At 37.2% G+C, this 27,154-nt stretch overlaps 1 protein-coding gene across 1 annotated transcript in view; it reads right to left on the bottom strand.

Moving 5' to 3' along the window:
• The window catches only part of p3h2 (prolyl 3-hydroxylase 2), a 102,569-nt gene that overhangs the window by 74,032 nt on the left and 1,383 nt on the right, over positions 1-27,154 (bottom strand). The gene's annotated exons all lie outside the window — the stretch shown is intronic.

The raw sequence follows: 27,154 nt of genomic DNA, 5'->3' as shown, positions 1-27,154 counted from the left end.
ATAATCCATCCATACATTATCTATACACCGCTTAATCCTCATTAGGTTCGTGTGGGGCTGGAGCCTAGGCAGGGGACACCTGGACAGGTAACAGTCTAACACAGGTCTACATATAGAGACAAACAATCACACTCACATTCACACCTACGAACAATTTCGAGTCACCAAATAATCTCGGTATGTTTTTGGACTGTGAGAGGAAGTCAGAGAACCCGGAAAAACCCACGTACGCACAGGGAGAACATGTAAACTCCATGCAGAAAGATCCTGGGAAGGTCGGGACGCGAACTGGGGATCTTCTAGCTGCAAGGCGAAAGTGCTAACCACTGAACCACTATGCAGCCCCCTCATAAAAATCATGATACAAAAAATCGAAAAAATGACAAATATCAGTCACGATAATCAGCCAGGTCGATAATCGATCTGTCCCCAATTTAAATCCTAAACTCTGAACAGAACCTCCTCTTGAGCAGGTGTGCAGCATCTGTTACCATGGTGATCCAACGGGTTAAAAGAGGTCTTTGTGATACAGAAAACTCGAAATACCTCACTAACACGCTATCTCACTTCATAGTTCATACCTCTGTTGCTCATGACAGCAGCCAGACTTGTCCCAGCATCAGCCTGATGTCCAGAATATTAAGTTGTCAAGCTAATGTGACATACTGCCACTCATGAAACCAATAAAACTTCACTGTAGAGAAACTATGATGGAATTCCAATAACCCTGCTGCAACATTTTTTCACTCAGACCACGTACAACAAAAGGACGGTTGTTTACTCGCCAACATCTACATGATGTCACGAAGCAATTTCTGCTCGGCGCTACAATGGTTCTACTGTACAGATGCTCATATTCCACCCTCCCGTCCATATTACAGAGTCTCTGGGGGAATTAACCGCTCATTTCCTCAGAATGACACAGTCTCAGAGATTCAGCTTTCTGCCCAAACCACGTAAAAATTCCTCTTTGATGAGGAGATGCTGGGAGCCACCAGCAGTCGGTTCTGTTTGTATCCCGGCTGCTGCTGCTGCTTAGAAACCAGTCCACAAGGTGAGCTCTTGCACCGGCTCTAATTTGTAAGCTTTTTGCTGCGAGGAAGTCGTAACAGAAGAGCAGCGGGCATGTTCCTCGATGCTACAGCTGACATCCAACATCTTAATGAGATGCGGTTAAAGTCAGGAATTCAGTTAATTACAGTACACAGCTTATGATTTACTTCAGCTGTGCCAAGCCGCATCAACATCGCACCAACATATGGCACGAACACGTGAGATATTCTCGGGGTCGAACCTATAATTAACAAAAACCCACTTTAACTACCTTAAACAGCTTTATTTAGACCATTAAAAGAAAAAGCCTGACTTTACAAGAGCTTGAGGTTTGCCAATGAAGCAGCTTTAAAGGAAACATCCGAGTCCTGTGGAGCTCTGCGACGTCAGCAGTTTGGAGCTCATCGGAAAAAATGTACAGCCTTCTACAGAAGCCAGAATGTATGTCTGCTTTGTAGAGAAGAAGCTGGTTTGGTATTTATGTCTCCAACCCTAATCTGCTGAGGTCTGAAAACCCCCGAAGGACTCTTCTTCCCAGCGGGGCGGACGACAGAGGACATGATATAGCCGTTCTACAGATGTTCTGACAGATATCTTACACAGTCGCCAAGCTGTCAGCACAAAACATGCATTGTTGTCAGAAACGTCGGTCTGCTGCACCACTTAACAGAACACAAAGGTTACACAACACTGTTAATGGCAGCATTCGGTCACGGAATCTTTGCCAGTAAAGATAATTAAAAATTGCATCATCCAACTGGAATCCAGGGGTGTAATTAATTATTACGAGATAACATTTATTTCAGCTGTCAAACAGAGGGAGTGCTTCGGTATCAACTTGGTCTGTGGTAATATAATTGTTATCAGCTATTTTCTCACTATGGTTAGCTGCCATGATTGCAACCAAACACAGCTGTACCATCCTCAACCCAACGGATAAATGTTAGCTCACATGAAAACCTGAGCTGATAGAATTATAGTGACAAGAAATATTAAAGTTAAATGGTATCTCAGTAAATATAAAAGATTTATTATCTTCAATGCCACAACTGAGCTAGTCTGACTTCCTGGATGTAGACTGCGGGTATAAGTGGCATTTTCTCATTATCTAGGCGTTAGCAACTTAAAAATTCCCTCTACTACAAGCAACAACAACCTCCAAGCAGCAACCTATACATCTAATTTTACATTTGGCCAAGGCTTTGGATCAAGCAGTAAGGCTGCATGCTAGTTTTTTCAGCAAATTATCAAATTTATTGGTAGCGTTCACATCCTTGCATGCTAATGTAGCAGACACTTACCATTACATGCCATTATTTGCAGTGTTTATAATGTATGATTAATTTCCCACAGGGACCGGACATAACGTGAGCGCCTTCTGCTGGACACTGCAGCTTTGAGGGCCTCATGTTATGTTTTGGGGCCAGTTGATTGGTATTACGCTTAGCTGAAATGCTAGAAAAGTCAGGTTTTAGTGGTAAGAGTGCAACTTTGTAGATGTTATGTTACATTCAATTTATGCAAAACTACAATTAAAACTACAATTAAGCTAGCAAAAGCATCCTTTGCTAGCTTAATTGTAGTTTTACAAGTAATCTCGGTGGTGTCTCACTAACTAATGGTTAGCTAAATAACTTAGCTCAGTTGGCTTAATAAATTAGCTGTAAGAAACCTAATACAAGTCTATGGTGCCAGAATAAATGGCTGGTTGGAGTGAATGTTTCGAGCCTGGTTCTTCTCGCAACATAAGACAGAATACACTAAAGGTCTACCAAAATAATTCTGCCTATCGCTAGATCAAGTGAACAGCAGCAGCATCCTGTTTTTAGCTCCACCCAAGATGACTGTGATTGGTTTAAAGAAATGTCAGGGCTAGTTTTTCCCTCCTTTTGCAGAATTAAAATGGGGTGCTGTCAGACCATTCTACACAGTGTTGTGTCTGTGCTAGAGAATGGTCTGACTATGGAAGATTAAGGAGGCGCATTTCCACCTTGAAACTGCAACGCATTGATGACCATCTGAAAAAAGCTTTTTCACACTTCCAGAGTTTCGTACGTAACAAATCCAAAGAACCAAATCCAACTAACCAACTTGCAGTGGTGGATCATGACATATCATTACCTTCACCCTTTGAATTGTATAAATGAATTATTCCAATATTTTTTACCATAATGTCGAGTAGCTTTACAGTGTTTGACCAGAGTCATAGGTGAGCTGGTGTGTTTGAGCTGCAAGAAAAAAGCAAACAGCAGAAAAAGAGGCAGGGAGTTCACTCATCTGTACTTTCTACAGAAGCCAACTGTGTACAGTTCTGTCTAAGCCCTTTTAAGGCATTAAGGGACTATTTTCATGGGAAAAAAAACTTCCAAATATGTAACTCTGAAACACGGAAATTAGTTTTTAGTGGTTAAATCAAGGACCATAGAGGGACTTGAGGTTTAGCGAGAAAGTAAAAGTTGGCGGAATCAAGTAGTTTTTTATTGTCCCTTGAAGCAAAATAAGCTGCTGTGATTTAATGTCATCCCAACAAGCACAACAGCAAAAGCTATAACAAAACAACGAGGAGTCTGAAGTCCAGAAATGAGGTAATAAAACATACATGTTTATGTGCGTTGGGCTTTTCCACCTCGAGCATAACTAATGTCCATGAATACAGACGTAAAAGCTGCAGCCTTTTGTCCTCCGAGCAGAAACATGGCAGGAGTTCAAACTACCGCAGAGCTGCTCAGGACAATGTCGGACAGACTTGGCCTTTCAGAGGACTCGCATTCTATAAATACCTCTGAGCTGGGCCCAAAGTACCCCAAGTATTCTGTCTGCTAAATTAAGAGGCCTGTCAAGTCTGTTTCAGTGGCCGTGTTTCCAAAGCAGACAACAATGCACGAGGTTAATCCAGTTTCTATTATATTCCTATAGAGCAGAGCAGAAAGGAGTGTTTGTTTTCCTGCAGGAATGGACACAGAATTGGCTTTCTTTATTAAATAATAGCATCTATATCAGGGGTGACAAACTCATTTTAGTTCACGGGCAACATTCAAGCCACTTTGATCTCAAAATCAGAGCAGAATACCCTATAAATAACCACAACTCTGTAATTTTCCCCTTTCAGTGCAAAAAGTGTATCCTGAAAATGTTTACATTTAATGACATAACTTTCTGCAAAACATTATGAACAACCTGAAATTTCTAAAGAAAAATAACTGTGATTTCAGCAAAATTATGCCTTATTTTATCATTTACACACATGCATTACACCTTACAGATCTTAACTAGAACTAAACAATACAGTAATTTTTCTTTATGGTCAAAACAACTTGTCAAGATCAAGAAATTATTTGAAATTTATAGTTTTTAAATTAGAATTTGCAGTTAATGTGTTCTCTGTAATCTTTTCAAAGTCGTCCTGCACGCCAGATTGGACCCTCTGGTGGGCCGTGGGCCATATGTTTTATATCCCTGATCTATATTAACATTAAAATAGTCTGACTGCTTGATCTCCCTCCTTCTCAATCACTATATTGGTTGAAAAATACGTTCTTTATTCAATATTTGTGTCCTTTGCTTACTTTTAGCAGGAACTAAACAGCAGAAGAAACCCAATATTCACTAAAGACTTGAAGAATTCATGTTTCTGTTTATTACTTTTAGACTAAAATGCACCAGAATCTTATGATAGAACTGGTTCATGAATGCTAAAAAAAATCCTCCTTCACACCCTGACATGAGCTTCCACCGGTTTATTTCCCATCCCTTTCATTCTGGAGGCCTCCTAATGAACAGTAACATCCACCATAACTACAACAACAAAACAGGAACTAGAGACGATACCAGAAATCAACTTTAAGGGCAGAACAATAAATGACTCCAAACATGTCGCCCCGTTACACAAAGCAGGCGTTCACCCTCACCATGGTGCCACTCAGTCCGCGAACTTTTTAGAAGCTGGTTTTTCTGCAGAACTGAGTGTGTTGTTTATGATTACAGCAGCAGGAAGCGTTTATTTTCCCATATCCCACCATCTCCACCAGTCCGATGATTAGACACTCGGGGAAGACGAATGCCTTCCCTTTTATTGGGCGCATCTGCTGCGAGGGGTAATACGTCGTCTTGAAGCGGCAGCTCCAACATTGTTTTCTCTCAAAATCACAACTGGAGCCAAGAGGTTTACATTCCTGGACGGGGGCTCTCCCACCGGGTGACATCACAGAATGCTTTATGTAAACTGGACTTCCAAATCGGCACTTTATTGGCTCGTTACCAAATTGGCAAACAGAGCTGAACATAAACACGGCGCAGAAGCCAACTGTTAAAAAGCTGTTGTAAAAGGAACTGCAGCCCGGACCTGTAATGTTATCTGGCAGTTTTTGTGCATCGAAGCCTCGAACAGTTCAGCTTTAATGATTAAATTACTTTACATCATCCTGAATGTCTTAAGGTTGATCAACCACATTCAGTACTGTATGGTAAAACTGTTCTTATTAGATATTTGACCCCCAGTGCAGGACAGCAACAGATACAAGGCAGAGATTAAGATGATACATTGGTAATATGTGTATAATTTCCCCAATATATGCCTTAAAAAAAAAAAACACAGAATACAGAAAAGATACATGGTGTACTTTAGAAACTGTGTCACCACAGTTTGTCCAGCCGAACAACTCACAACTCCATTGATTACAACCTTCTAGACACTTTTTGCAGGACGCCAAATGATTTCCTGACTTCATCTCTAACTTCTAGAGAGCTAAAAGTCTTTTGCGTCTACAGGATCTTTTACTTCAGTGCTTCCCATCCATTGTCCAAGTAAAGACTCCCTGCAATGCATTCAGGTAGCGTCATGTTTCAGCTACTTAATGCACGAGGTGCATTGAGCAGAGGTCCGATGCCTCATGAAGCTCCTGTAAAATTTTTAAACTAATGGTACGTGTCCACAGTGGCGTTTTTTCTTGCTTGGAAACACACCAAATCTGAATATCTATGTATGTGTCCACAGGGTCTGTCAGTTTCTTGCATCCCATTCATTGTCTATGTGAAACATTGCATGCTGGTTGCACTGTGGTGCGGTGCCCCAGAGTTACCTGCAGCTCATTTGCATGAAGTAGTTTGACTTCTACTTTCTGCAAATTCGGTGCAGCGAGCGGAGGTCCGACACGTCGCAAACCTTTCGTTAAACCTCTAAACTAGTCGTCATTGGACTAAAACGAGGACAGATTCTGCAGCTTATTTCTCACCTCAAATGCTTTTAGAAATATTTTTCACTGAACAGTTGTCGTAATTAAAGAGAAAGTTTGCGATTGAGCTGCCATGTTGGTCCGACGCAAGCTAGCCAGCGAAGCGGGCGATATTCAGATGGGATGCATTTACATGCAAGAAAAAAACGGCCCTGTGGACATGTACCATCACGCGCTTGGTGGGCGGTCACTACTGGGCCACTAGGTGGTCACATGACAGCACTTCAGACCTTCAGTCCGGTAGAAGCATTGGACCAACATAGCAGCTCGGTCGCAAACTTTCTGTTTTATTCCGAAAACAGTTCAGTGAAAACTATTTCTAAAGTCATTTAAGGCAAGAAATAAGTTGCTGAATCTCTCCTCATTTTAGTTCAACGATGGCTAGTGTTGACGTTTTTCCAAAGTTCCGCGAGGCATCGAACCTCCGCTCCCCAAACTTGCATAAACAGAAGTCAAGCCTACTTTATGCAACTGATCTGCAGGCTGCTCTGGTGAGACGCAACATACTTGAAGCGCACCACAACGCAACCAGCTTCAATGCAGTGCATTTCACATAGACAATGAATGGGATGCGAGAAACTGACAGATCCTGTGGACACGTACCATAACTGTTGTTATTTGTTGCCTTAAATGTTTTCAGAAACACATTTCATCAAACTGCTTTGTACTAAGAGATAAAATTTGGGAGTAAGATGCTATTTTGGTCCAAAATCCAGGGGGCAACCAATGTTTGAGCTACCATAATTGGGTGAATCCTGCATGGATTCCTGTGGAAGCTTCCAATGTTGGGATTTTGCATGTAAAGACGCTCCAGTGGTCATGAAACATTTGACGAAAACTCATATGCACATATAGATCATTAGTTAAATTTGGTAGCAATATTATGTACTACTTCTTTATTTATCTTTAAGATTTAAGGTGTCTTTCTATAGATATTCTCTTTTAACAGGGTAATTCTGGAACTATAAAGGTATCTGGAAGCAAACTGCTGTTGGAACTACATCAGTGATAGATCAGATATCATCTGTTTTCACTTTGTTCTGGTTTTGCAGCATTGAACTAAAGAAACAGTTAAGATGAGGGCATTGATGTTAATCTAGTGTCTGTATAGTATCAGATAGTTGGAGTTGCAACCCAGTCTCCACAAAATTAGGTTTCTTCACAACTAAGCTGCACTCTCAGTTAGGTTTTTAACTGGAACGTAACATAATTTTGAGATAAACTTAATTTGGTGGGAAAGGAAACCAGTTTGAAACAAAACTTTCAGCCAGATTTTTACCCAGAAGACTACAATTTGTGTCCCATGACAGATGAGAGAACATCAGTCTTTTTTGTTATTTACTTTCAGTTTTCACTCACTTCCTGCTTAGAATTTAGGAAAAATATTACACTTTGTTAGAAACTTCTACTTGCTAGAAGCTTGTTTGTTCTGGTTTGGAAAAATATCACAGTTTGGGTTCAAATATGACTCTTTCTCTAGATGTTTCAAGGTGGTCCCTCAAGTTCTGGGTTCCTAAAGTCTGTAATATCTCATATATGTTCGGCTGGTTGAGAAGGAGTGACAGTAAAGCAATCAGACAGAAAATATGTTCCTCTCAAAGCATAATTGAGACTACAGGTGAGTTGTGGAGACTCAAGTCAAGGTAAGTTGTTGACCAGTTTGTTAAATACATTCCTGGAAAGTCAAGAAACAATGGCCCCATTACTTTTTCTTTTCAATATAACGCTACTGTCTTGATATCACAACTTCTTACTTCCTAAAATCCACATCGGCCCCTAAAATCCAGCACCAGTCAGGCTCTAATTAAGAGAATACAAGTCTGTTGAAACGTTTCATACAAGACAAATAAATTTTGCTCACACAACAGCAATGAAACTGTGATTTGTTTGTGTATTCTGGGATTTTTGGTCAGCGTTTTTCAGTTTTGGTGCCTCAGGCTTGTTTTTCCAATCGTTTGGCTTCATACAATCACAAACACTTTAAGTATACATGTGACTCTGGTAACGGAGCTATGTTTAACTTTTATAATTCTGGGAAGGACACAGTGAACAAACTACCACTGTGCTGAAGGAGACAGATGGAGTGTTTTTTGCAGCCGTTCTAAAGTTTAATGTTTTTGTGTTGACAGTGGATCAATCACACAAATACCTCTACATAAAATAAGTTTCTTTGCAGCTTTATGCAACCCTTTAGCATCATTGTATTGATTTTTACCTCCAATTTTACCATTTTTGTTCAATCTCACTGCTCTCGTTCGACACTAAACAGCAGCACTGAAATAAAACTCACCAGACGGCTTCAAAGTCAGCTGCTTAATGTGGAACTGAGCCACTAAATGCAACAAATTTGCTATATCAGTTTCAAAAATTCCCTGCTTGTCTCCACTGCTCCAAAGTAAGCAAACAAATCAGGTAGTGGAGGTTTGAGTTGCCCAAAGAAATCATTTAATACTCAGACTCGGTTATCTAGATGCAGATATGTTTCGAGCAGATTAATTCCATTAGACGGATGATTAAGTTGTTCTGAATGATTATTCTCTGAGCCAAAGATCTGTCAGGGATCTCCAGTCAAGCGTGACTTCTTCTGTGTCACTTTTCCACCCATTAATCAGTTCGGCTGATCTTTAAAACAGGAGAGAAGCCAGCAGGAGACGACGACAACGTTTCACAGATAATATCCTCCTGCTGCTCCTTAATTTATAGCAAAGGTTCTTTAAGGACTCTTGGCTTGGAGTGTTTTATGAGGAGACATCAATATATAAACGCAGAATTGGATGCAGTAAAAATAATGGAATTTTATTGTAAAATGTTTGAAATTTTTTATGTGGACATTATCTACAGTTTTTTTTTTACAGTTCAGGTCATGGTACTTTTTTTCTGTGATTGTAGTGGATATTATCTGTAATTTAACAAAAAAGGAAAAATCTTTGAAACAATTTTCAAACTTTATTATATTTTCCTTTTAAATAAGGGAAAATATCTGTAAAATAATCATTATGTTTTTGCGTTTAAATACCATAATAAATAGTGTAATGTTTTTGTAAAATAACAAATTACCATCTGTGAAAATACAGATTCTTTGATGTTTACATTATTTATGGTTTTGGCCTGTCTTTTTAGAATTTTTTTCTGCACTTTTATTTGATATTATCTGTAATTTAATACAACAGGGAAAATCCGTAAAATAGCAGTTAAAAAAATTATAATTTTCAAATTTTATTATACGTAATTTTTATTTAAATTAAGGGCAAATATCTGTAAGATAATTATTATGTTTTTGCTTTTTAAAACCATAATGAAAATGTACATAAATAGTGTATTTTTTTATAGCTTAAACACTCTGTGAAAATGCTGATTTTTGATGATGACATTATCTATGGTTTTGACCTTTTTTTCCAAGGTTAACATGTAGATAAGTAAATTATTTTCTGTAATTTTATTTGATATTATCTACAGTTTAACAAACAAGAAAAGTCTCTATAATACCATAATTGTTTTTCAAATAATTAGAGCCAAAAAAAATGATTAGAACAATAGATTTGACTGAATATCTGTAATTTCATAAAACAGGCATATTTTAAACGTTAAAAAAGGTTTTAAAAAACATAGAATTTTTACAGTGAAAGTAAAAGAATGAATTACCATTTGTGCAAACACAGATTTTTGTTGTGGACATTGATTACAGTTTTAAAATTAATTAAAATTAACACCTCTGTGATTTTATTATTTATTATTTAAAATGTAACAAATAGCAGTTAAAAATAACTAACATTTTCTAACTTTATTGGACATATTTTTCTTTCAAATGAGGGCAAATATCTGTAAAGTAATAATTATATTTTTGCTGTTTTGAAACCATATTGAATAAATAAATGTTTTGCTTAAACATTGTAAAAGAACAAATTACCATCTGTGAAAATACAGATTTTTGATGTTGACATTACTTACGGTCTTGTTTTTCTAACATGCAAATTAGTATTTTTTTTCTGTGATTTTACTTGATATTATCTGTAATTTAACAAAGCATGGGAAATCTTTAAATTACCAGTAATTTTTATAGATAATTATAGTTAAAAATCTTTTGCTTAAACAATGTAAAAGAACAAATTACCATCGGTGAAAATACAGATTTTATTCTTTTAAAAAAATATCTCATGACAATTTTGTTGTTTTTTTTATGTTTAACATGTAAATTTGTTAATTTTTCCTGTCATTTTATTTGATACTATCTGTAATTTAACAAAATATGAAAAATATCTAAATTATTTGTAATTTTAGAAGATAATTACAGTTAAAAAGAGTTCATTTTATACAGTGTACACTCATTTCTGCATCAGTCTCAACAGCTCTGTGAGCTTGAGGACACTTTGGGGTTTGCAGTTTTATTATCATTCAGCCTGTAAAGGATTAACTCAGGATCTTATTAAACCTTAATGTAAATGTTTAATCACCTTTTCAAGATATGATAGTGCTTCTAGCTTTCTTGTCGGATTTATTTTACAAGCCGATGCATTATTTTTCTTTAAATATTGTCTCAGTTTCATTTAAACTACATGAATAACAGCACAAAGACAAGGAAAAGGTGAGTTTATGAAGCTGTTAAATAAAGAGCGGCTCTATCCTGACAGCAATGATCTCATCACCTGAGGACTCTGACTGGCTGGAGATGACATAATGTGCTACCAAAGGCAAAAAAAAAAAAAAAAAAATAGCCTCAGCCTCACTTTCTCCGATTCCTGTCCCTTCCTTTTGATGAAGCAGATCTGCGGCTGCTTGTGCCGAACGCTGTTGAACACCGTTATTAGCTGCAGCCCCGAGATGTGAACCAGATGTTGGAGACACTGTGAGGTCAGAGTCAGCCAGGGGTCGGGTCAACATGTGAGCATGAAAGCTGCTCTGTCCTGTCCTCTAAATGGGTTTAATCCTACCTACAGGGAGAAACCTCTCCGGGAGAGGAGAGGCTAATGTCTTCAGACTGAGATAAGCGGGTCTCGGAGTGGCCGGCGGGGGATAATAGATGAAAATCCTGGCGTTACGCGGCGCTATGATGAATTATTCTCTGGCAGCCGCAAGTCTGAGGGAGGAAGAGGGGGTGTGCAGGTGGGAAATGGAGAAGTTTCTATATGCCAGCTGTGAAACTTAGTGATGTGAAGCATGAGGTGGATTCACAGAATCTCTTTATGGTGTGAAAAAAAACATCTGGAGTGGAATATTTAGAATACAAGACATGGCTGAAGAACACCTCAGGCCTGAACCACTGACCTTTTCAAGTAAGTGATATCCTCACAGCTATCTCAAGCTCTTTTTAAGGAACACAGAAAGCAAATGTGGCAAACTTTAAGAGTGTGCACGTTTATTACAGAGTAGAGCCTGACTGAGTGATCAGTAGGATGCTAATAGAGCCAATATTAGCCTGTCAAAGATATATTAATAGCAGTATTTATGTAATTTCATGTGAAAACTTCTTTTTTGGTCCAGAATATTTTATTGTCAGACCTCTCACACGCTTATTTTCAGATTACTATCTTCATGTGGACATTACAGAGCCTGCAAATACAAGTACAACTGTCTTAAAACTGTCTCTTTATTGCGATCGCATTCATACTGATCAACAAACGGTAGATGAAATCTATTTCTTGGTCTGTGCAGTCACACATTTGATCTATAAGTTTGATTTCTGGAATCAAGGTTTTGTTCTACCAGCATTATGTGCTTTATGCAAGATGAAATACAGTGCTTTTGTAAGTAAACATGAATTTATAGGTGTTTTAACTAGTAATGTTTTCATATATTTGGCTTATTCTGTGCCAATCTGTGTCATCTATAGTTGTACTGGAGCTCTAAAATTTGCACTTCTGCTCAATGCAAATGAGGACAATATAGTATGAATCTTATCTTAATGCAGATAAAGATGCTTGGGGGTAATTAAGACATGACATCATTACACAGTTTGTCCAACAAAAAAGCTCCAACTCCACTGATTACAACACTTAAGGCACCGTAGCACATGTAGCAGAGCCACAGTTGAGCAGACCGTGGTGCTAGTTGCTAGCTAGCTTGTGAAATACATTACTGGAAAGTAGGGATGTTCAAAATCAGAGCTGATAAAGGCAACTTTCAACTGATCAGTGATGGTAAATGCCTCAGATCGATCCTTTGTTTTGGGTTTTAATTCTAATAACTTACTCAAAATGTGAGACAATATCTATCAATACTTAGTTATTTTATAATTCTTTATACACAAAATACATAACGTGTCACTGCAAGAAAAGAGTGAAGCCCTAACTGATGCCAATTTTATTTAAAATACGTGTGCTCGCTGAAAGTCATTAAGCCTCACGTAAGTCTTTATCATGGTGCCCTTTTACTAGCTAAACCCCACAATCCTCAAGGCTACACCAGATATTACAGCTAATTTACAATATTTGAAGTGTGTATTATCTAGGAAAATGTTTTTCAGGTATCAGAATATACAAAATATTTAATGATTTGGTTTGGATTGGAGGCATAAAGACTTGGACCTGACATCATTTTTGACATTACTCATATCAATATCAACACATATATGAATATATATAAACATCATATTAACAACACAATTTTTTACTCTCGGCATTTTTGTTTCAGCTTTGGCCCCATAAATCCAGTTTGGGTCGAGCTCTCCTGCAGAGTCACCGTGTGAAGCTGACAACAGCAGAGCGAGGCTGGACAAACAATCAACACGTCTAATTGAATTTCACAGGAAACAGCTGTAGGGTCAAAAAGGCAGACAAGCTGCACGCAGAAAATCAATGATTCTCTGCAGCGACGGACGCTTGGTGAAGGATCCACATTTAAAAACCTTTAAAATACACTTTATTTACGACATATTTAGGAGGAACTAAACAACTGAACCTTAAAGAAGCTTCAACTGGGCTCCAAGTCTTGCCATTCTATTGAGAAAACTCAACATTTCTGAGGTCTTTTCTGAATTAATTAATGCCACGGAGTGAAGTTCACGCTACAAACGGCATTAACATACGCTGGATAAACAACACTACAGCTGTGGTGCTTCATTCCTTCACTCCTCCACTCGCACAACTGATCCAGTCAGTGTCAACACAGCGAGTGAAGAGCTGCACCGTTTGGATCAGAACCACTACATCAGAACAATATCAGTTACCCTCTGCAGCGGAAATCCGCACAATCACATCATGCCATGTCACGGCATGAGAGTGCTTCACCGAGTGGAAAAAACAGGATAACAGACATGTGACCTCACCGTGATCTGCGGGATCCCGACCGCTGAGCCGGGAGACGAATACCGCAAACCTCTAGAAAGGACTGAGAATGAAATTTAACCCAACGCACCAGAAGTAAGGTTTCACTTTAGCACATGGCTGGACAGAAAGGATAAAAGCTTCTCCACTTAAAATTACAAGCTGGCTCCATTTTCCAATGTTTTCACCATCGACTGCATGAGATTTAACTCCCCTCTTTGTGGTTTCCACTCCACAGCCCACTGACCTCGGCTTCTTAGAAATGATCAGCCGAGGACAGGAGCAACTTGAGACTTTAGCAGGATTTATAGCTGCAGAACAAGCTGTGAGGAGGAACATTTCAGGACTTTTTTTAGTATCTTGCATCAATGCAGACTGTTCATTTTGAGAGGAATCTAATGATTTAAGTCCATTAAACTTAACCCTCCTGCTAGGTTTGTTTCTTAGAAAAAGAAATAATGTTGACCTTGGGCATGTTTAACTCTTAGATGCTCCAGTGATTGGACCCTATGCTCTTCCAAAAGTTGGTCCCACATAAGAATCAATGTGTTTTTATGCCATTTTTGTCATTTTGGTTAAGAATAATAATTTTGTATTATTGTTTGTATTCTATTTTTGTCCACACAAGAATGATTTCCTGTTTGAAACATGTTTATTTTTCACTTTACAACTGATTTTTAAAAGTTTTTCATAATTAAAAAAGAATAATATTACACAAAGCAGCAACAGAAGAATGGCAATGTCCATTTTGTTGACATTTTTCTACTGTTTTCCTCCAAGTTTGTGCATCATCTCTTGTATGATATTAGCAGTGACAAAGAGCTTGGGGTAGTAATGCAATTTCTTTAAAAATATAAAACATAACTTAAAAATGTAAATGGAACGATATCAAAAACATGTTTTTTGAGGAATTGCTATAAAATTAAATGATAAAAACTTTTCATTACAAAGATATTGTGAGAAAACGACCTTGCTGGGTCATTTTTGACCCACTTATGCACCTAAGGGTTAATTATCCAAAAATATAAGAAACCAAAAAATCCCAATAAACATTGTTTATATCTAATTATTAACTCCATTACTAAGTATTCCTATTAATATTTAGTGCAGTGGTGTTCTTTAGCTCTCACAGATCATGGATCAATGTGGATAATTCACTTGTCTTTCATAAAAAATGTATGTTAAAACTTTTTTTTAAATGTACATTGGTGTATTGTACACATAAAATACAACAGTTTTACAGGATGTCGATTTTATAAAAAATATTTTATATTTTTCTTTTTTTTTCTGTTGATAGAGTGATGTTTATAACGTAACACAAGACACCTCTTCTGTTTAGGGTGAATATGTGAAATGAACCATTACACTTATTAAGCCGAGCAGAAATTTGTTATTTTTTAGATTTTTTTAGTTTAAAATGGGTCAATTTGACCCGCGACATAACAGGAGGGTTAAATCAGTGGAGGTAATACTGCTTATAAGCTTGAATTGGATACATTTAATTGTGTGTTACCAGTTGAAGCAATTTCTTTAAGTTAATCCAGTCATTCTCCTTTTTAGTGTTGCCCTGATTTTTTTGTTGGTTTGTCAAGATTGTGCATCTTGAAAAAAAACCTTCTCTGTCATGTTATTTGCAGATTCTACATCCAGCCTCTCTTCAGGCTGCAGGTTTTCTCAACTCTTCTGCTGCAAGTTGGAGTCAAATGAGACGACCTTTACCTTTATGCAAACTTTGAAGTTGGAAAAACTGGAAATTTCATGCTGACATCCTTTAAAATTAGCAATGCAAACTGTTCATCTGTGTTCACTAAAAAAAAAGTGCTCAGAATAGATCCTGAACTGGACTCATGCGCACAAACATTTTGCTAAGAAGGAAATTAAAACCACCTCCAGTCTGAACACACTGACCCCTTCCTTCTCCGGCTACTGGTTCAAACAGAGGTTTAGCCTTAAACAGATGTACAGTCAGCGACAGTGATCAATGTGGATTTTCCCTCCTCAGCATCATCCATAAAAGACTCTTCTCTGTTGCCTCTGGAAAAGTGTTTGTCTAATATTAGTGCTGTCATCCTCAAAACCGTCCAGAGTTGACTTAAAGTGTTTTTCTCGGAAAGTCAACACATTCGTCAGACAGGAAAAGTTTGAGCAAACACGTTTCTGCTCCATCAGTAAGCACATTCCTGTCTTCCGAGAAAGCACAAAGAAAACTAGTTTTCCATGTGTTGACGGAAAACAGAAAAAGATAACGTGACACACAGAGGAGGTTTCTAACACACAGTTCAAGTCACCGCTGAAGCTCAACAGATGCCTGGCAAACATAGATTTTTTCCATTCCAGCCCTGATTTCTCCACTCAGACACCCGGGAGACTCCGGCCCGACTGATGATCACCGAACACAAAGGGGAGAAAACACACACAATCACAATCTGCAGTGAATCTGTAGAAGCAACAATTAGTGGTAAACACAAATCTACTTGAACTGGTTGGATCCTTACAGCCAATCTGATTCCAAATGCTCCTTTTTTTGGCAACAACAGATGCTCTGATCTTCCATAAATAAGGAAAACACTGCGGTCACGATGCGGTCACTGCGAAGACTGTCTCAATTAATCAAAAGCGAGTGTTTGGAGGGTTGAATCAAAGATGTCTTGACTGCCATCAGCTCCTACTTCTGGCCGCTGTGCTGCTCTGGTTGGACTCAGCTTCACTGTAACTGAGGCCAGAGCTGAACATCTGACTGTTCCTCAACCTGCTGCTGCTGCTGCTGCTTCATGCTGAATGTAAACCTTGGCAGTGTTTTCAGTGGTGATCCTACAGTTCTACATTTACACATTTCATACACATTTCATTTAGCAGACATTTGTATCCAAAGTGGTGTACATCTGAGAGTAGATACAACACAAACAAGGATCTAGTCAGGAGAACTTTATACCTTAATTTGGATCAACTTATGTCAAATGCATGGTACAAATTGCAGTAATCCATTGTACAGGGGGTTCTCGACTTACGTCAGAGTTCCATTCCTACATAAAGTCGATTTTCGCCGTAAGTCAGAACTCCATCAGAAGAGTCTGACTTACGTTCGGAAGCCATAATGAAGGGCAAAAAGTTATCGAATGTAGCACAATCCCAGGTGTACCGGCAAATGTAAACAAAGCCGTCTGATAGCGCCATGTGACGACGTATTCATCCGCTCTGCTAGCCAACTAGTTCCACGTATCCCATTTTGATGTAACGATAAAACACCGTAGGTTGAGGACGTCGTAAACCGAGGGCCCCCTGTAGTTGGTCCAATAATTCTCTACTTTCAGTGTAACTGGCTGCTAGCTGTAGCTGTTTAAGTCTCAGCATTAGGTATTTTCAGAAATTTGCTCTTTAACTTCAAGAGTCCAAATGCTCCTTTTTTGGCAACAACAAATGCTCTGACATTCCATAAGTAATGAAAACACTGCGGTCACGATGCGGTCAATGTGAAAAATGTCTCAACTGATCAAAAGTGAGTGTCTGGAAGTTGAATTAAAGACGTCTTGATTGCCATCAGCTCCTACTTTTGGCAGCTCTGGTTGGATTCAGCTTCACTGTACGAGGCCAGAGCTGAACATCTGACTGTTCCTCAACATTGTTTTCAGTGGTGATCCTCTATTTCTACAATTTCATTTAGCAGATGCTTTTATCCAAAGCGCCGTGCATCTGAGAGTAGATGCACCACAAGCAAGCATCTAGTCAGGAGAAATCAATGTGGATAAGATCCTTAAAACAATCCTGAACCATCCGGGTTCTGCTGCAGCCGGTTAATTGTTAGTCAGACCCAGAACAACATAGGTGCCACAACGTGCACCCACATTCCTGTGATGCGTTATCCGCTCAGAACCAGTCATGCAGAAGATCTTTGGCACAACCCAAGTGCCACAGTGTCTGATTGTCCGGGCAAAGCACAGAACTGCAGAGAGAAACCGATGGCAGAACAAAACTTTGAACTCTAAACATAGCATTGAGTCATGCAACATCTCTTTAGCATCTCTGTTTTACGTTCTATTTAAGATTCTAAGGTGTTGGTTTTCTTGCAGATTTCCTTTTATGCATGTTTATTTCATCCTCATTGTGTGACAGTGAAGCAACCAAAGGTAACAAATGATCCTCTAAAGCTCACTGATTGACTTTCTATATCTTTATGTAAATTATTGCTGTTTATGACTTCATTGAGTTTTGCTGCCATGAAAAATTGCCAAGAAACAAGCAGAAACTCCAGAAAGTTAAAGCGCTCAGCCAAGAAATGGTCTCACATAAAAGCAGAACCCGCTGGGTTTGCTTCGTGTTTGTGCAGATTAAACACAAGATTACATGTTGAGGTTGATAGCGGCTGACTAAAGTTAAAGTAAAGTACTATTATCTTTCTGTATTTGTGAAGAAAGCTGAATTTTCTGGATTCTGTCAACTTGAAATTACATTTTGACCCTTTAAGCTGGTGTTCAGATTTCAGATAAGGTGGAAAATTAGATTTTCTGCTTCTTCTTATGTCCATCTGATTTTTCTCATCCAGTTTCTTCGCGTTGGAATACAGAGTGAAGACGAGCAAAGAATGCAAATGACAAAATCACTTTGTACGCTGTATGTTTAGGCAAAGAAAATACTTAATTTTAACAAAAGTCCATTTGAAGTTTCCCATTTTTCCAATGTTCAGCTACAGCTGTGCTCATTTAAGAGTAATCAAATGATTTAAGTGTATTTAACTTAAATCATCAACTTATTTCAAATTCATGGTACAAATTACAGTAATTTATTGAAGTTCGTCCAATAATTCATTTTTCCAGTGTAATTGGCTACTAGCTGTAGCTTCATGTTTAATGGAAAGACATGATAATGGCCTATTTTTTATGTTTTTAACTTTCAGCATTAAGTATTTCCAAAAATGGGCTATTTAACTTCAAGTCTTGTTATCTTAAAACCAAGTATGTATCAAGTGGCTGCTACTCACCAGCCTACAACATTAGCTTTCACCCTTTAAGACCTACCATTCTGCAAGTCCGCTAGGACATATTCTTACATTTTTACATACTGTAGTGCAACTTTTTGGAGTGTTTTTATTTGCTTTACATCAATATAACCCTTATATCCCAGGTTTTAATAATATGTACTGACTTATGTCTTAACTACTACAATAAATTGCTTAAAAGTGCAATAAACCTAAAAAAAAATGCAAATCATTTTTGTTTTTTTCACATATATTTCAAAATACAGAAATTGCATAGCTGTATCCCTCAAAATGCAAATGTAAAAAGCTATACAATATCCCATGGTCTCGTTTATAAAGATTTTTGTTGTGTGTTTTATTGTGTATTTTTACAAACCCATCACTGCAACCAAAAAGCGCTCTGACACCTGGTGAATGTGTGAAATGTTAGCGGAACTCCCCAGATTTTATATGCAAAAAGAATGATCGATCTATCTTACCTGGTTTCAAATGTACCAAATAAATATGCAACCGTAGTGCCGGTGCTACCCTGAGCTCTAGGGTTAAAGTGCAGGTAAGTAAAAAAACAATGATATTTAAGCGTTAAATTGCACAGATTGCTGCAGCATCTTGTAGCCTCAAACTTTGAGCAATTTCACAAACACTAAGTGAATCACAGTGCAACTAATCTCAGTGAAGACTGTCCTGGAGATATGATTTCTACTGTCTGCTGCCATCACTTTCCCAAAAAGGACAACCGCAGATCGATCCCATCAGTGGTTGCATCAAACACAGAAATCCGACTTGGCTTCTGCTTGCTTTAACTGCTCCAAAGACAGACTCACTCTTTATCATCAGCTGCAGATGACAATAACATCATCTGTGATCCCGTCGAACACACAAACCATCACTGCTAATACGAATTTTGTTCATTTTTTCCACAACAGCATTCCTTCAACTGAACATTTCCCCCCACAGCTGCAGTTATATTTGGCTAATATTCTGCACACTCACCAAACCATCGCAGATTCCTATCTAACCACACAAGCATGTCAGTGCATGAGTCACAAGCTGCCTGCTGCGCAGTAATCAAATCATCATATTCACAGAGGAGGAGGAATCACGATCGACTTGAGAGAAGGAATTTCCAAAGAAGCCTCCACAACATCAGCAGGCTTCAGAGAGCGACCTGACCCACGCCGTCACCTTCTAGCATCAAGCTGGGAGACCAGGGGAGGTTCTCAAAACAAAAAGACGACATGAGGGTCATGAGAAGTGGAATCATGAGAAAGCTGCTCTCATTTCTCACAGGAGGAAATTAAACCCCGACTGATACGACTTCCAGCACCTTTGTTCCTTAAAAATCAATGCTATAATTGCACCGATGGCTCCAGAAGTCCTGCTAGAACTGAGCTCATAAGATTGAGCACATCAGCAGGGTCATTACCAGAATCATCTGCCCCATAATTACCGGTAATAAGCCTCCCAAACTCCCAAACCTGTAGGAGATCAACTGGATCAGTTTTGTAAAGTGAGCTCTGAGGCAATCACCATTATGAAAATATGAGACGTAATTTATGGTGAGATGAACGTAAATACACAGAGGAGATGACAACAGTGTGTATCTGTGGTCTTGTAAATATTTGGATGGGCTGATTCCTCTACTGGGACTAATAATTACAATGATCTGTGCAGAATATTTGTAAAACTTAAGGCAAGAAACAAGGAAAAGTTGGCAGAAGGTGTCAAATTATTAGAAAACTATTGTGGCATAGAAGGAATCATTTCAAGATGATCCTGATAACAAAACCACCTATCACACATGCTGATATGAGCCCTGAAAGTTCACCCAGAATGCAATTTTTAAAGTTTTCTCCAGCTTCATATCATCACACTTCCACCTCCGTGCTTCACTGTCAGGACTATGCATTCACTGTGGTATTCCTGGTCAAAAGAGACACTAGACTACCACAAATACAGACACAAAATGGCCACAAAGAAACACAAAACCATCCTTAAAGTTTACCCAGAAGTCACTTTTTAAAGTTTTCTCTGGTGAATTATCAGAAAACAGAAACACATCCAGGGTACCAATGATTTGATGATGAATGGTTTCTATGACTCAATGTCATAGACATTAAACTGCTGTGGTTTTGCTATTGAAGCTATGATCATCTGTATTATGAGGTGCATCAAAGTTGGTAATAGAAAAATTGAACAAAAACAGATTTAGTCTTCAGAGGAAGTAAAATGAAGCCTAACCCTTCTTGTGTCAATTTTGACCCTTTCTTTGGTAATTTGGGCCATTTTGTGGTGCTATTGTATCTTTTCTGAGCATTTTTTAGTCTTTAGGGTAATTTAGCCTATTTTTGTGTTGATTTTGTGTCTTTGTGGTGACTTCGCTTCTTTTTGTGGTGATATTGTCTTTTTGTGGTAATGTTACATGTTTTGGTGGTAATTTCAGCCCTCGTACTGGTGAATCTGAGTCTTTGGGGTATTTGTGCCTATTGTTGTAGTGATTTTGAGTCTTTTTATGGTAAAAAAAAAATATTCAAAACTTTGGATTGTGACACCTGGATTGGACGTAAAACTGCAACACAGTTTTCACCAGAAGTCCATTGTGTTTATCAGCCCTGAAAATTTCCTGTTTATCTGCTGTAGTGATGAAGTTATGAAGGTATGAAGGTAAATCTTTGCATGGCTTCATTAGATGTACTGAAGTTGTTTTGTGTAAAAAAAATCACCTGATTCTGAGGGAGTTAGGTGGGAACTTTTTCTCAATTTTAATGATCTAATATGGAGTCCATTTCATGAAGTACTAAGATAACGACAACAGTGACTAAAGCTTAAACAATCACATTTTTCAGTCTTTGTATCGTGATTTGTATGTAATATTCACTCACTTTTTAACAAATCAAATAAACAGATATGAATCAAAAAGATAGTCTTGAAAAGTAAAGTGGAGAATCTCTTCCTGGACCAGCAGTGTGTCTGTCAGATTCAGATAAAAGCCGCTAAAGCTTCGATCTCTTCGCTCCTCTGAGGGACTGTGGAGGATCACTGGAGGCAGCAGCAGCTACAAAAGTCCCCCTTTAAAACTCGCTAAAGGTGGCGTGTCTCTCTTTTTTTAGCAAAGCAAACAGGCCACAACAGGAAAATAAAATATTTGCCCGGCTAAACGATGGGACAGAACAGTTGGCGACTGTGGAGCCTCTTCAACAGGCCCAATGGCGGCATTATGTGTCAGGAGGGCGTGTGACGTTGGAATGTTAAATACTGCAGGAATGTTATTTATTTTCATAAGTGCGACCACGTACCCCCATACCGGCTCACATGTGAGGGCGCCTGCACACATGTACACATTCAGATAGCAGCTTGTCCTTACCGGGTTCAACTCGCTTCGTAAAGACGTCAGCGCTGACAAAGCTCAAAGATCTGCTCAAACAAGCAGTTTTTCACTTTTATCTCCAGACAGATGTCAGAGAAATCATAGCTCAAACGCTGAGTCATATTTTTGCAGCTGTGCGTGAAGCCTGTCTAGACAGCAGCGAGGACTTTATGAGTCGTCATCTGAGCTCTCTGTGTTTCTCTGCTGATTCAGAGGAAGTGGAGGAAGCACTGAACCCGCAGACGGCAGCAGGACAGAAGACTTCCTACCAGAGCTGGAGGCTGAACGTCATCACTCAGACATCTGGAGTCAGCAGGAAGCCGATTGGCTCTCAGGTAGATGTGAGGAGGAGGTCGATGCCAACAGCTCAGCCGAGCTCTAACTGGGTTAAAACGTCACTGAAGGTTTAATAAGATCCATCTGTAGCCTGAGTTGATCCTTTACAAGCTGTATGAAAATTAAACTGTAAATCACTGAAACTAAAAAACTCTGAAGTTTCCTCAAGCTGACTGAGGTGATGAGACTGATGCAGAAATGTAAAATATTAACTGTTTTGAACTGTAATTAACTTTAAAAATTACTGGTAATTTAGAGATTTTTCATTTTTTGTAAAATTACCTTTAAAAAATACTACTTAGAAAAACAGGCCAAAATTCTCATGAAACATTAGAAAGAAATCTGTATTTTCACAGATGGTGATTTGTCTTTTTTTTTTTTTTTTTTTTTTTTTACAATGTTTAATAAGAAAATTACACTATTTATTATGGTTTTAAAAAGCAAAAAATAATATTTTACAGATGTTTGTCCTTATTTGAAAGAAAAAATTATTTAGAATAAAGTTTTGAAATTTAAAAAAAAAAAGTTTTTATTTTGTTTTACCTATTTTGTTAAATTACCGATAATAAATAATAAAATCACAGAGAAGGCATTAATTTACATAATAAAAAATTAACTGTTTTAACTGTTGTTATCTTTTAAATAACATCAAGTAGAATCACAGGAAAATAGTACAAATTTACATTTTAACCTCAGAAAAACAGGCCAAAACTGTCATGAAACATCCAAAAAAATCTGTATTTTCTCAGATGGTAATTTGTTCTTTTACAGTGTTCAAGCTAAAGATTTCTAACTGTAATTATCTTTAAAAATGACTGGTATTTTACAGATTTTTCATGTTTTGTTATATTAGAGATAAAATCACATACAATCACAGAAAAAAAATGTTAATTTACACGTTAAACTTACAAAAAACAGGCCAAAACCATAATGTCCACATCAAAAATCAGTATTTTCACAGATAGCAATTTGTTCTTTTGCAATGTTTAAGAAAAAAGAAAAAATACACTATTTATTATGGTTTTAAAGAAGCAAAAATATGATTATTTTACAGATGTGTCCTTCTTTCGAAAGAAAAATGATGCACAATAAAGTTTTGAAAATTATAATTGCTAAATTACAGATAGTAAACAGTAAAATGACAGAGAAATAATTAATTAATATGATTTTAAAAATGAACTGTTTTTAACCCTAGTTATCTTTTGAAATTACTGGTATTTTAGAGATTTTTCATGTTTGTTAAATTACAAATAATATCAAATAGAATAACAGAAAAAAATATTAATTTACATGTTAATCTTAGAAAAACATGCCAAAACTGTTATGAAACATCAGAAAAATCTGTATCTTCATAGATTCGATCTTTTACAATTTTTAAGGAAAAAAAACATTTAATCTGGTTTCAAAACAGCAAAAAATATAATGATTATTTTACAGATATCTGCCCTTAACTGAAAGGAAAAAAAAATAAGCAATAAAATTAGAAAATTATTATTTTGTTAACTGTTATTTTTTTTTTGTTATTTGTTAAATAAATAAAATAGATAGCAAATAGTAAAATCACAGAGAATTATTGATATACATGATAACTATAAAAATTATTTAATAAATAAATATAATACTTCTGTAATGGCTAAAAATGTAATTAACTTCCACATAAAAAAGTGTGTGCACAAATGTTAAATCATTCTTTTACAACATTTGATTGCAAATTCTACATTTTTTACTGTCTTTAAATTAGCAAAAATTTTAATTTAACAGTTTTGTTAAATTAATGTATTAATTTACATGTTGAATATAAAAACAAACAAAAAACTGGCTGAAAATGTAAAAAATGTCCTCATCCAAAACTGTATTTTCACATATTTTAGTGCGATGTTAAAGTCAGATGTTGTCAAAGAACAAAGTACCATTTTTTACTGTGTTTAAATCTGCAAAAAATACAATAATTTTTTTTTAAAAATGCGCTGTTATTTGAACGGATAAAAAGTCTATATCAGGTAAATAACTGTAATTTTAAATACCATCCATATCAAAAATTTGCTTGTTTCTTTTTTATGTCAGAGTTTTAATATATTTAAATTATCTAAAAATATAATTATTTTACAGATATTTGCTGTTATTGTCACCATATTTTTTTCGCTGCTTTTGAATGTTACAGAATTCCTCCATTCTTTAATATATTTGTCTTGCATCTTGCTGCCAGATTTCTACCGTTTGTTTACAGGTTATTCTACAGTGTGTAATGGTTTCAGTCACGCTCTGTGTTGTATGTCTGCATGTTGAATGAACTGTTTATGAAGTTCTTTGATCTGACACCAGCTGCTTGGTGGACATGAAGCCAGTTCCTGTTACGTTTTTTTTCCTTCTACACTAAAACATGCAACAATAAAAACCTGCAGTAATGTCAGAAAACCCACAGAAACTATTCTCAGAGTCACATCTACTTCCCCTGAGGGACGAATGCATCACACGGGCTGAATAAGACTTTGTTCCCAGATCTCCTAATTTATCTTCCCTGTGGATTGTTCCCATGATTCGCACTCACCAGCAGCCAGAAATTGAACCTCATGGGAAGAGTTGCTGTGGAAATGTGGAGCAAATAATGAAAAATGTCTAATAAGCACAGTTTGTGGAATATATTCTGAGGGTTTAACTAACAACGGGCCACTATGACTGAGCCTTCTGTTGCTGTTAATGGACTCCAGCCAGCACAATTTTACCTAAATTAAATTTAAAAAGCATTCTGAATTAATTTAAAACAACATAAGTTATGTCAATAGATATCACAGTTAAAATTATTGAATAAATCTCACAAATATATTCCTGAAAAAGTAACCTGCCTGCTCTAAAAATGAAAGGTAATTCTGTAAAAGATGCTTATTTGAGGCAACTTTTATTAGTATGTTTGCACAACTAAATATTAAAAGTTAACTGAAACAACCAGTTAGTTCTAATGCTTTTCATTTTGCTGTTTTTACAACGGAAAAGATCAACTTTTAGTAATTTTATGTTGTCTAAGCTCAGATTTAGATTTTTTATCACTAAAAAAAAGACCTAAATTGATTAAACTTAAGGTATAAAGTTAAAGGAACTACTTTAACTATTAAATCTAAGTTGAATGAACTCATATATGTGCACATAACTCAAATTTCTTGGCTTTCAAGCTCAACTGAGCTTACCTGGTAAAGTAAAGAATTATATATATCTTTCATTAAACTATTTCAAATTGAACAAGTGTCCTTGTTCATTTTTACAGTTTGAAATGCAAACGCAGCGACATGATGAGCGCATTTTCAAGTGGTTTTACTGAGCATGTTCCCACCACTGGAGATGAGTAATAAAGCAGCACAGCAGAGAAAGAAAAAGAAAAAAGCCACAAACATTTGTTCAGAACTTTCACTGCACTGAGAGGAGCCACATGAAGAGAAGCCTGTTGTACATGAAAGGAATGAAACAAGTGCACAAACATCTGCAGAGTCAAAGCTGCTGTGAAGTAAATCTAATAACATGTTCAGAAACACATGTAGTTCACGTCACGCCACACTGTTAGATCTGCTACAGTCAGAGCTTTTAAAATACCCTGAAAACCATGTGTTTACATAAAATCCACATGATAATTCCAGTATTCCAGCATTACTGATCTGCACTAGTTCATGAAACACATTAGATCAGGGGCATCAAACTCATTTTAGTTCAGGGGCCACATTCAGCCCAATTTTAACTCAAGTGACCAATAAAATCACAGCATAATAACCTATAAATGACAAATTTTTCCTTTGTTTTAGTGCAAAAAAGTACATTCTGAAAATGTTCACATTTAATGAACTATCTTTTAACAAAACATTATGAACAATCTGAAATTTCTTCAGAAAAATAAGTTAAATTTGAACAGTATTACGCCTCAGTTTATCATATACACATTACAATTAACAGATCACGGTTTATCTACAAAAAGTACAAAACATTTAGTCACAGGTATCTGGAACTGAATGGTATAGTTTTTTTTACTTCATGATTAAAACAACTTGTCAAGATACAGAAACTATTTTAAATTTACAGTTTAATGAATTTACAATGTCTGTAATTTCTACACTTTACAAAGTGGTCCCATGGACCAGATTGGACGCTCTGGAAGGCCAGTTTTGGTCCGTGGGCCACATGTTTGACACCCTTAATTTAGATGTTACTTTGACATGTGACACCCAAATGAGCAGAGTTGCAGACCAAGCCTCCCTAGCAGGACAATGCACTTTTCCATCTATCCATCCATCCATCCATCCATCCATCCATCCATCATCTATACACCGCTTAATCCTCATCAGGGTCGAGGGGGGCTGGAGTCTATCCCAGTTGACTCAGGTGAAGGTAGTGGACACCTGGACAGGTAACAGTCTATCACAGGGCTACACATAGAGACAAACAATCACACTCACATTCACACCTAAAGACAATTTAGAGTGATCAGTTAACCTCAGCCTGCGGGAGGAAACCTGAGAAAACCCACACATGCACAGGGAGAACATGCAAACTCCATGCAGAAAGATCCCAGGAAGGCCAGGACATGAACCTTCTAGCTGCAAGGCCAAAGACAATGCACTTTTCCAGACTTCAAAAGGTGCTCAGGAAGAGTTAGAGGAACATGACCAAGAGCCCAAATCACTGATCTAGCCCCCAAACTCACCAGAATCAAACCAAACATGAGTCTGATGGAGCAATCCTGCAACTTACAGGACCCAAACGATCTATTTTCCTGCTGCCAGACACCATGGGACACCATAGAAGTACGCAATAGTAGGTTTACTATGTTCACATTTACAAAACATCATGAACAACCTGAATCTTAAGAAAAATAAGTGTAACTTCAACAATATTATACCAAAGTTTATCATTTCTACATTACAGATCACAATGGATCTGGAACTGGGCAATATAG

The sequence above is a fragment of the Amphiprion ocellaris genome, chromosome 2, assembly GCF_022539595.1.
Source record: "Amphiprion ocellaris isolate individual 3 ecotype Okinawa chromosome 2, ASM2253959v1, whole genome shotgun sequence".
Classification (NCBI taxonomy): domain Eukaryota; kingdom Metazoa; phylum Chordata; class Actinopteri; family Pomacentridae; genus Amphiprion; species Amphiprion ocellaris.
This window is presented reverse-complemented; position numbering and strand designations above follow the sequence as displayed.